Source organism: Rattus norvegicus, chromosome 4, assembly GCF_036323735.1.
Source record: "Rattus norvegicus strain BN/NHsdMcwi chromosome 4, GRCr8, whole genome shotgun sequence".
Classification (NCBI taxonomy): Eukaryota; Metazoa; Chordata; class Mammalia; order Rodentia; family Muridae; genus Rattus; species Rattus norvegicus.
In genome coordinates this window covers 134,654,475-134,666,153 of record NC_086022.1, presented here as the reverse complement: position 1 = coordinate 134,666,153, position 11,679 = coordinate 134,654,475, and the positions used below count along the sequence as shown (strand labels likewise).

At 49.0% G+C, this 11,679-nt stretch overlaps 1 long non-coding RNA gene across 2 annotated transcripts; it reads right to left on the bottom strand.

Annotated features, from left to right (window-relative positions):
* Positions 1 to 2,798: 2,798 nt before the first annotated feature.
* Positions 2,799 to 8,160, bottom strand: LOC120102353 (uncharacterized). 2 transcript variants are annotated; one of them, XR_005503777.2, is made up of 3 exons: positions 6,892 to 8,160; positions 5,220 to 5,347; positions 2,799 to 3,050 (listed from the first exon to the last, which is right to left on the bottom strand). It is a non-coding gene; the product is annotated as an uncharacterized LOC120102353 (long non-coding RNA). The 2 variants fall into 2 exon arrangements; XR_010066231.1 differs by lacking the exon at positions 5,220 to 5,347 and having other exon boundaries at positions 6,529 to 8,160.
* Between the last annotated feature and the right edge of the window lie 3,519 nt (positions 8,161 to 11,679).

The window sequence follows — 11,679 nt, the reverse complement described above, 5'->3', positions numbered from 1 at the left end:
CTCATGCAGGGCTCTGTCACCTCCCAAATGAGCTGTTTGCTTGCCTCCCCACCCCTCCCTCTCTCCCACCTTCCACCTCCCACCACCCTGCCATCTGTTCTCCTTCCCTTCCTCCCAGGCCCTTTTCTTCCATTCATCCCTCCTTCCCTTCCTCACCCTTCTCCCTTCCCTCCATCTGTTCCCATGAAACCACAGTAGGATGGTTCATAGCAGGATGGTCTCACAGTAAGAGGGGCTCACAGCAGGATGGGCACACAGTAGGATGGGCTCATAGTAGGATGACCTTATAGTAGGATGGTCTCATAGTAAGAGGGGCTCACAGTAGGATGGCCTCACAGCAGGATGGTCTCACAGTAGGATGGGCTCACAGTAGGATGGGCTCACAGTAGGATGGGCTCACAGTAGGAAGGTTCTCACAGTAGGATGGTTCTCACAGTAGGATGGGCGCACAGTAGGATGGCCTCACAGTAGGATGGTCTCACAGTAGGATGGGTTCACAGTAGGATGGGCTCACAGTAGGATGGGTTCACAGTAGGATGGTCTCACAGTAGGATGGGTTCACAGTAGGATGACCTTATAGTAGGATGACCTTATAGCAGGATGGTCTCACAGTAGGATGGGCTCACAGTAGGATGGTTCTCACAGTAGGAAGGTTCTCACAGTAGGATGGGATCTCACCTTATTGTCTTTGTGGTCCTAGAGGACTTATTTAACCTCTCAGTGTCTTCATCTCCACTTAGAAGCTGGAGATGTGCTAGGGTCACCTCCTGGGGGTTTGTGAGCGCCAGATGAATTTGTTAATACATGTGTAGTATTTAGGAGGATACTAGGCTGAGTAACCTTCTAAAACTTGGGGGCTGGGGAGAACATTGAGTGATTAAGAGCATCTACTTGGCAGCTCAAAACCCTCTCTAACTCCGGTTCCAGGAGATCTGAGACTCTTCTGACCTCTGTGGGCACCACAGAAATAGGTAAATAAACCCATCTTTAAACTAAACAAAAACAAACCCATATTTGCTCCTACCATGAATTCACTCGTGAGTAAACAGAGACCCCCTGCATGCAGGTCCATGAGGCACAGGGTGGACAGAGCCCAGAATGTCCAGGGAGAGAGGCATCTGAGTCAGCAACTGGACACCCGCCTCCAGGTGGGAGCCACAGCATCAGTCTCTCTCTTTAGACATTGAAAAGGACTCCATACTAGGCAAGAGGAGGGCACTTCTCAGGAAGCTGCCATGGTCAAAGGTAGGATGTGCTGTCTCCACCTAAGGCATTGTACAGTGGATAGCAGAGCCAGGTTTTGGTGGCCAAGGATCTGGGCCTGTATAGTGACTGTCCAGGTGTGACACAGGCGTCAGGATGGCCTGGGCTCTGGGTGGGTGTCTGTGGAAAGTCCTAGTCATGTAGCATGGAGCCAAAAGGAGCACCAAGTAGGTTCAAAGTGTTGGTGGGCCCAGACCTCACTTCCTTCCCTGTAAAAATTCCACTGCAGGGCTCAGAGTCTGGGATCCAGAGCCTGACTAACCACAAGCCTTCCTTGCCAGTTAAGGATCCTTGGAGCTGTCATGGCCCTTCCTTTGTTCTTTTCAGTGAGGTTGGAGTTCTTTTCACCCAAAGGGTGTCCCAGGTTCCTCTCTTTGAGTCCAAATGCTGTTTGCCACAGCTCAGGTCAAAGGAGCTTGGCTGGGTCGTGGTGGGACTCCCAAGATTCATCATAGAAAAAGTTGGGTATGTGGAGGGCCCTTGCCTCAGGGAAGCTGGGTGCTGTGTTATAAGGAAGCAGAGCAGCATGCATTAACTTCTAGCTCTTAGCCTCTACCAGGTTCTCAAACCTGGCCGATGTCCCAGAGAGGTTATCTAGAACACAAGAGTGAGTCCAGAAGCATAAGGAATACCTCAGAAAGTAGGACTCTGCTTGACTTGGGCTGTGTATACACCCCTCACTGAACAGGGTAGCTAGCAATCTGTTAGCAGCTTAGATTCATATGTGTTTCAAGCCCCAGTACACCTTCTTTAAATGAAGGAAATAGTTACTCTCATTAGCAGCCCTGGGATAGAGCCCACCTCTGTCTAAACACACCCTGGAACATAATTAAGAAACTGTGGGCAAGGGGTCTTCGGTGCATACACAATAAAACAAAACTGCATCCGAAAGTAAACTTTTAGGGAGAGCTTCCCAGTTACCATCTTAGGCCTATGGATAATTGGGTGTGCATATAATTAAAATCAGGTGTATTATGGGAACAGACATGTCCAGTAACAGAATGACCTAATCTGTTAGTCAAAATAGAGAACCACTCAGACTCCACCCCTTGGTAACCAACTCTTCTCTCCTGAACCCTACAAAATGAAGCACCTGCTGTAATCAGGGCCCCGAGAACCTTCCCTCATGTGGCCCACTGTCAACTGCACCGTGACTGTGCTTCACATATAGCTTCCCTGTTAGTTTTAGAAATTTGTGTGGCTTTTACTTCATTCTGAATAAAACACCAAGAACTGGGAAACACTGGGTACAGAGAGTGACCCCAGCCACTAGCATCAGTGACAACAGTTCGGGGTGAGTGAGGGCTGTTTGGGGGGTAAATCTCTGTTGTCTTTTAATATACAAGTGTGTCAGCAGAGCTGTAGGCGCTCCAACCACAAGAAGACTTTCCCGGGATTGGCTACTGTCCTAATTACTTCTCTATTGCTGGGCTAAAGCGCCATGACCAAGGGAACCTAGAGAAGAAACATTTTGTTTTCAATCATGGTGGGACCGTGGCAGCAGGCAAGCACAGTGTTAGAACAGTAGCAGAGAGTTCACATCTAGAATGTTCTGTTTTATTGGAAGGGACATGGAGTTGTAAAAAGGCTAAGTGGCCAGGCAAAGGTTGGTGAGTATCATGGGCTCTGTGCCCCTGACTGTGGCTGTTCAAGTTGATGGGCTCCTGGGGGGAAGGTGTGCACTGATGGACGGCCTCTAAAGAGGAGCTTCCGCTGGCCCTGAAGGCTGTGTCCACGGAGCCCCTGTGATCTCATGTTGCCTTTAATGTGAGCGATGCCACAAGGTCCTGAAATATGCCCCAAGTGTTTGTTAAGGTTGATAGCATCTTTGGGACCTGTTCCTACCATGAGCAGAAGCTGTAAAATTTCAATTGTGCAGCTCGTGAGGCCCAAGTGCCTTTTTCGAAGTGCCATAAAAAGGCTCCATCTGATGTCTGACGTCAAACAAGCCTGCACTAATGATCTGTGGATGGCCGTGACAGAAATACTGGTGTTTCTTAGATGAGGAGTTAGAAGTAAATCTCTATCCTTCTGAGAGAGACCAAAACATTAAAAGCAGAGAGATGGTGGCTACCTGTGGGGCCAAGGCTGAGGGAGTAGCTCAGTGTTAGAGCATTTACCTAGTATACATGAGGCCCTGGTTTCTATCCCCAGCACAGGTGTATACATACACATACACAGAGGAGTAAGAGGTGAGGGAGAGCGATGGAGGGGGAGAGAGAGAGAGAGAGAGAGAGAGAGAGAGAGAGAAAGCTTGAGGTATCATGCATGGAGGCACATGACTGCCATCCCTCACTGGGGAGGCTAAGATAGGAGGATTGCACGTCCAAGGTCAGCCTGAGCTCCATGGGTGGGACTACTTGGGAAAACTGAGGTAGATGAATCATATACATGCTTGAATATTTCATCTCAGAGAAATGAGTTCAGTCTTGATATTCGCAGTAGCTTTAGGAATAGCACAAAACCAGAAGCAACCCACATGCCTGTCAACCTAGAATGGACACATGGCTATTTGCACATATGGAGTGCCTCTGAGCAATTTAAAAAAGCACAAAAAACTCTAAAGAGCACGGAGTGGTGGTGAAACACCTACAAAAACAGGACTTAGTAGAACTGTGGGTTCAAGATCAGCCTGGGCTACATAGAGAGAACTTATCTCAAATATTGGTCAATCAGGCTGGGCATAGTGGTGCACAGTTTTAACCCCAGTATTTAAGAGGCAGAGGCAGGAGGACCTCTGTGAACTCGAGGTTATTCTGATTTAAATACTGAGTTCCAGGCTAGCCCAGGCTACATGGTGAGATCCCATCTCAAAAACACAAAAGCAATCAAATACTGAAATATGGGGCAACATCAGTGATGTCATTATATCAGACACAAAAGACTACGTTTGGTGTGAGCACGGGTACGGTTCTTTTAAGAACAGGAAGAACAGGTGGATTGAATCTTGATGCTCTGACAGTGAAGACTGGGGTATCTATGGGGATGACGGATATGACTGTAGTGTTGGCAATAGCTGGCATCTTGTTGGGTTAGGATTACATGAGTGTGATTTGAGCATTAAGATGTGGATTAGATGTTAATAGAAGACTGGAAGAAGTCAGGGAGATGTCCTCTTGTGCCTGAGAAAGGACAGCTTGGCTGCAGTAACAAGTCTCTACCTCTGCTCCGTTTCCTGGTTGTGGGGGATTTCCTGGAGACTGGAGGGAAAGGCAGGGTCTCCCAGCAAATATAGGCAGCTGCTTCCTTCTGACAGCCCAAGCCTCTGGCTTCTGCAGGGAGAACATGTTCCTCCCGCTGTGGGACTGGGGTCAGTGCTTTCTTCAAGGACTGAATTGACTCATTGTGGAGGAGAAAATGAGAAGTATTTAGCTTTGTGTCGTTCGAAGGGTAAACAGCCTGCCCCAGGTTGGGGGTGGGGGAGGGGGACCCTCACAAGTTTGGGGCTGTAGGAGCCTTTTGATTGGAGTCTTGAATGGAGTTGGGGCTGTCCAAACCCCAAGTCTAGTTCGATTCAATTCTAAAATGTGATGTTAGTGATGGGTCAAAAATAACTACAGAGTGGAGCAAAGGCCTCGCTGTGAGAGGGAGAGACATGAGTGACCGGCCTGCCTGGAGAAGAGAGCTGAGGTGGAGTTCAGCAGAGCGAGAGTGGAGTCAGGGGAGGGGAAAGAGAAGCAAGAGGAAGAACCTTGGTCAGGCCACATGGGAAGTCATCCAAAGGTAACCTATGAGGTTGAGCCTTAACCTCCATATTTGTGCACTTATGAACACACACACACACACACACACACACACACACACACACACACCACACCCCTTCTTAGGCTCTGTCTCTGCTCTGCCTGTACTAAAGAGATCGTGTCCACAGTGGAATTGAATAGAAGTAACCCACTCTGACACAAGAGCTGTCCCACAAAAGTGTGCTGGGTGAGAGCTCCACGTTGGAAGGATACCCAGCACCTTGTGAAGTCACCACCAGGAGATGAAGCTCACAAGCCACTTCCCCACAGGTTTCTGCTGGTGTGTGCTGAGCTCTCCATGCAATACAAAAACAAACAAAAGCCAACCCCACAGCTTTCACCTTTAAAGGAAAAGAGATGGGTTTGTTGTTGTTTTGTTTTGTTTTGTTTTTTTCTGGAGCCATTTTGAGTTTCCATGGCTGGGGAACATGGATTTAGGTTATCCCAAATCCCAACAGGGAAGCACTTTCATGAAGCTTTATAGAAAAGAAAGTCATAAATCAAGGCAGGTTTAGAATGCATTGGTGGGTCCATCTCAGAGACTGTTCCAGTGAAATGGTGGCCGCTTTTCTACAGGGACAAGATGTTATCTGATGACATTATTAACTTTCCAGGTAAGTGGAAGTTAGTGGTCTGCTAAATAAATAGATTCCAAAAGGTTTTTTATCTACTAGTCACAGGATGTTAGCTCAGACACAGAGATGGGGCAGGGAACAGCTGTCCGCTCTCTGGGGAGCTAAAGGCAGCCTGAGATAAGACAATTAGCCTCCGGACCGGTAACATTCCAACCTCTCCTCCGGACCTGTAACATTCCAACCTCTCCTCTGGACCTGTAACATTCCAACCTCTCCTCCGGACCTGTAACATTCCAACCTCTCCTCTGGACCTGTAACATTTCAACCTCTCCACATCACTTTTAACCAGTCAATCACTCTTTGCAGATGATGCTCCTTTCCAGAAATTCTTCTTGACGCCACCTGGAGATCACGCCCCACCCGCCTCAGTTGGCTACAGGCAGATATGTGCAGAGAGCCCTGGGACAAGCCTGGTAGGTGCTGCAGGCACAAACAGGCCCCACTTGGGAAGTCCCTGGTCAGCCCACAGCCCTGCCTGTCCCTGTGGACAACCATTACTCGTACTCTGTCTCTTGCACATAGGGCCGGTGACAGTGATCAGTAGGAAACCCGGGCAGGGAATGGAAAAGCAGGCTGCAGGTGGGGAGGGACACTCCATGGAGAGGGGCAGTGTGGAAAAGTATGTAGGAAGGAAAAGCAGAATGTTGGTGCCTGAGAGCTTGGGAGCAGTTAAATATTAATAGAGAACAGAAGGCCGGTAGTGGGGGGAGAGCGGGAGGGAGAGGGCGGGGCCAGAACTTAAGAGCCTGCAGGAGGGCAGCCAGACTCGGATCTGAGCTTCCTGTTCATCCCCAGTGTGGGGAGGCAGAGATGGGACTTTGCCTGGAAAACCTCCCCACGCTGCAGCTTTTGTCCTCAGTCCCTAATACAAAAGCCACTCCACTCACCAGAAGCCTGAGTGAGAACAAAGGCAAAATGGCCTCGGGGGCTGGGGGTACGAAGGGCGCTCCTAGGCTCTTCAGCTCTTCTAAGTCTGAGATATCCTAGTCTACACCCCTGCAGTATCCAAAAACTGCCTTCCTGGAGTTGGGAATGAGCCACCGATAACCGGCCCTCCAAAGCTGGAGCGCGTTGGTCAGGGTTTACACTCCCGCCAAACCAGATCTCTCCCATGCTCACGGCTCCCGTAACCTGGCCTGGAAAGGAAAGAGCGGGAGGGGCCAGCCCATCATGGCTGTTCCTCTTCCAGCCCATCTGCCATCCCTCTACAGCTTCTGTCATGGCTCACGCATTGTAAGCTTAATACCCACACATATTCATGGTGTTTGGAGGTGGGGCTTTTGGGGAGGCCACTAAGATCAGAGGAGGTCATCAGGGTAGGACCCCCTATTTTGATATTAATGGCTCTCTAAGAAGAGATCCAGGAGTCTGAGCTGGCAGGGACGTTCTGTTTCCATGGGACATTCCATGCCATATTATGACATAACATAAGGCTTTCAACAGATGCTGTGTCCATGCCTTTGGACATCCAGCCTCCTGGACTATGAACTCCAAACCCTCTGTTGTTTATAAGCTACTCAGTTTCAGATGCTTTCTTATAGCAACAACAGCAGCAACAACAACAACAACAACAACAACGAAAAATGGATTATGACAGCCTCCAGGTTTTCTTTTGTAACTTGGGAAGAGGGGAGCCAACCCTACTGTTGACTTGAGAAAATTAAGTGACATTTTATGAGTAGAGTATCAGCAAGGAAACTGATCCACAGGGCACACTGAGCTGATGTAGGCCAGAGGTTACTATACTTGAAGCACTGGAAGGGTGGCCCAGTGGTGGAGTGGCTTGCCTGGCATACACAAAGCCCTGAGTTCAATCCCCAGCACTGCAAACATTTAAAAAAAAATACCATACTTGCTTCAGTGTTCTTGCCTTACTCAAGTCTGCCCTTGACAGAATGAATGAGTTCTCGATGTCAAGCATCTAATGGTCAGGTCTTTCTGCCCAGTGTGCAGACTCGGCCCGTACTCTCTGGCAGCCAGTGATATTAATTAATAGCTAGCGTTTCTCACAATCTCACCAGGCCGCAAATGAGTTTTCTCCTCTAACCCTCGTAAAGCCCCTGGGTGCCGGAACATTTCACATTTGAGGAAATGGAGACTCAGGACTGGTAGTGTGACCAAGGTAAGAAGCCAGGAAGGGCACAGTCTGGAAACTGAATGTTCTAGAATGTACTCCATGACTACTGCCTGCTACTGCCTCCGGAGGGCTGGGTCCTAGCAAGGACAAGTGTGAAAACATTCATTACCGTCCATGGTCCAGCACCTCAGATGAACCTCCATGTCTTCCCTCAGGCAACGCCCCATCCATAGCAGGCTGATGTCTTTTTCTTCTATTAAATCCTAGTATAAAAGAAACAAGAAAGGATCCTCTCATTCCTAAAAGCCCTTATATAACCCAGCACCTTGAGCCACAGCCTTAAAAGGCTCTGGAACTCACACCACGTATGAAACGAGATCACTAAGGACAGGGCCTGCTTCCTCCCTCCACTTCTGTACAGCACTAGAGCATAGCAAATGCTCAATAAATATTTATCAACTGGCTAGATACAAGCTTCACTTCGTAGTCACTAGGGCCCAGAGTCTGTCAGGGGCCATGATAATGCTGTGTCTCTAATTTCTTTTAAAGACAGGAAAACAGCCAAAGGAAAACGGAAAATACATAGCTGTGAATCCAGGCTAGCATGCTGATACAGTCATAAGATGTAAATTTATTCAGCAGAGAAGGGGCTCATGGGAGTTCTGACAGTCCTGAATGAGAGAGGGTTACGTAGAGATGCCCAGAGTCTGGGGAAGGGTGGACTTAGTCAAGGTCATTTCCTTCCCTCTGTGCTTAAGAATGAGAGTGCAGGGGCTCATGGGATGGCTCGGTGGATAAAGTGCTTGCTGGAAAAGCAAGAGCACCAGTGCCAGAGTTTCCATCCACAGCGTCCATACAAAACTCGAGGTGTGCATGGCGACTCCACCAGTGATCCACCTGTGATCTCTGGGCTTGAGAGCGGGAGGCAGGGGATCCCCAAAGCAAACTGACTAGTGACTTAGCCTAATCCACGAGTTCTGGAGTCGGGGAGACCATGCCTCAGGAAATGAAGGAGAAGGATTAAAGACATCCAGTGTCAATCTCTGGTCCCTACACGCACGTCCTCACATGTACGGATATATTCGCACACTCCAATTGTTGCTGAACTTGAGGGTCCCAGCTGTACCCCAGAACCAGCCCCCAGTCCTCAATAAGCCAACTAAAGGAGCCAAAGTAAAAGTGGATGGCAGAAAAAGGAGGTTTATTCAATGTGGCCGCGTTGAGAAAAGGGACAAAGAGAGCCACTGAACCAAGTCCCTCTTCCAGGTCTGAAGTGAGATTAGAGTTTAAATAGAGGGCCAAGCTTTTACACCCCTAAGCAGGCCCAGCAAGGTGTGGTCCCACCCACAGGGAACCTAGTCCTGTCTAGGCTTCAGTCTTCTTCTGCTAGGTGGTCTGACAAGTTGATCCACCCCACTCCCACCCCCCTATAATGAGATTTCTGAGGAAATTCTCATTTCTTTGGGGCCCATGTTTCACTAGTCTGACAGTCAAATTGAGAGACACAAATGTCTCTTTAGAACATCTTCCTTTCTGCCAGGCCTGTTACGAGAGTGATGGGGCTGGAGTAGTGGCTCAGTGGTTAAGATCACTGACTGCTCTTCTGTAGAACTGCAGTTTTATTCGCAGCACCCACATGGTGGCTTGCAACCATTTCTAAATTCAGGTCTAGGAAATCAGACCCCCTCTTCTGGCCACTGCAGGGACAGCATGCACATGGTGCACATAGGTGCATGCAGACAAAAACCCATACATGGAAAATAAAAGTAAATCTTGAAAAAAAATGGCCACACAGAGGAAACCCTGTCTAACAAGAAAACAAACAACAAAACGAACAATACAAAAACTGACAAAACAAATGAACAACAACAACAACAAAAAACAGAGTGCAAATAACTGAAAAAAAAATGAAAAGATTGTTTCCAGAGTTTGTGTCACCACATGGATGCTACAATCTCATGTTTCATGACTCCAGTCTTCTAAGCACCAAGGACCTTCCAAGGCTGGCTAGACCAGAGGGTACCTGTCTTAGTTAGGGTTTTATTGCTGTGAACAGACACCATGACCAAGGCAACTCTTATAAAGGACAACATTTCATTGGGACTGGTTTACAGGTTCAGAGGCTCAGTCCATTATCATCAAGGCAGGAACATGACAGCATCCAGGCAGGCATGGTGCAGGGAGAGCTGAGAGTTCTATATCTTCATCTGAAGGCTGCTAGCAGAATACTGGCTTCCAGGCAGCTAGGATGTGGGTCTTATAGCCCACGCCCACAGTGACACACCTACTCCAACAAGGCCACACCTCCTAATAGGGCCACCTCCTGAGCCAAGCATATACAAGCTGTTGGTGTTCTGTCTAAGCTCCACCCCCACAGCTACCTGGGACAGCCAGGCATGCTCCGCCCCACAGTTGCCTGGTAACAACCAGCTGTGCCTGACACTATAAAAGGGGCTGCTTGCCCCCTCCTCTCTCTCTTACTTCCCTCTTACTTCTCTCTTACTCTTTGTTGTTCTTGATTCTTGCTCCCATCCCCCTCCCCACCACATGCCCATGGCTGACCTTTCCTCTCCTCCTCTACTCTTCCTCTCTCATTAAACCTCTCCATGTGTTGTCTGGGTGTGTTCTGTCCGGGCACGGGCTGAGATTCAAACTCTAACACAAGCCATCATGGTACCCTTGATTAGGGACAACCAATAGGAAGGAGATCCTTGGGGCACATGGTTGTTGGGCAGTAATGGTGGTGTCTAAGGTGCTACCGTGAGAAGTAGCCAACTCACCGGATGGCAGCCTTTGATCAGAAGAACGAATGGGTACAGAGAGAGACAAGGAGCCAGAGAAGATGGGCAGCGGCAGATTACCGAGCTGGCAGAAACATGAGCTGGAGCTCATGGTTCGCTGTGATGGGGACCCTGTATCCTGCAAAAACTAAACCCTATCTCTGCCTGAGCTGCTCCGTACACAGCACCTGCTGTTAGGAAGCCCTGGGGAAGCTGCTATGCGCTGCTTCTCCTTTGCCCTCTCAGCTGCCCCCAGGAGGCCATATTATCTTCATTCTTTTCCCAAATGGGGATAAGAACCGTCACTCTCAGGGTCCCACAGCTTTGGAGTGAGAGAGCCAGTTCTCATGCTCAACCTGGATTCCAAAGTCTGCGTTTTAGCAAAACAAACAAACAAACAAACAAACAAGCCTTCCTGCTGCAGACTTCATGAAAGGCTCTGTAGTTAACTTCCTGGGCTTCCCCCAAGATCCTCATCTTCCAGCAAATCACATGTCCCCACGTTGTCTTTCCCCATGACTGATGGTCCTCTGAGTGTCCCATCTTTGTCTGCAAGGCCACCAATAGTCATGAGAAAACCAAGGACACTGTAAGGTAACACAGCAGGCAGGAGAGGTGTGCAGAGAGGCCCCCAAAAGCTGTGCATTACCACGTAAGTAGTCTCAGTGCCAGCTCATGAGAAAGAACTACAAGCAGAGAGAGTCCATGACCAAGGGGTGCTTCCTTTCCCCCAGAGACCAAGAGCCTCAGCATAAAGAAGCAACAGAACTGAAGATGCTTTCTCTGAGGGTGTCCCCAGCATGGGCCTGCCTCTGAGAGGAAAGAGGCTGTTTTTACAGCCACAGGAAAGAAGTCGGACTTTGGGAATAGGCACGGTAGATGGGGATTGGAAACACTAGAAAGCCCACTCAGGAGATTAGGTCCCCTCAAAGGGGATCTGAGGGGAGGATCCTTCATGATCCTGCTCAGATGAGCATCCTGAATGCCTGGAAGACCAAGTAACAGAGCACAGTGGCTTCGCTGGCTACAGAGTCCTTCTGTCCCTCACTCTTAAATAGAAATGCTCACAGCTATCTGCCAGCTGCCCTGGCTGATACTGCATTGCCACGCTGAGCCCATCTCCTACACTGGGGACCCTGCTGGGCTCAATCATTGACTGAGGGCAGCCACGGTCACAGGAT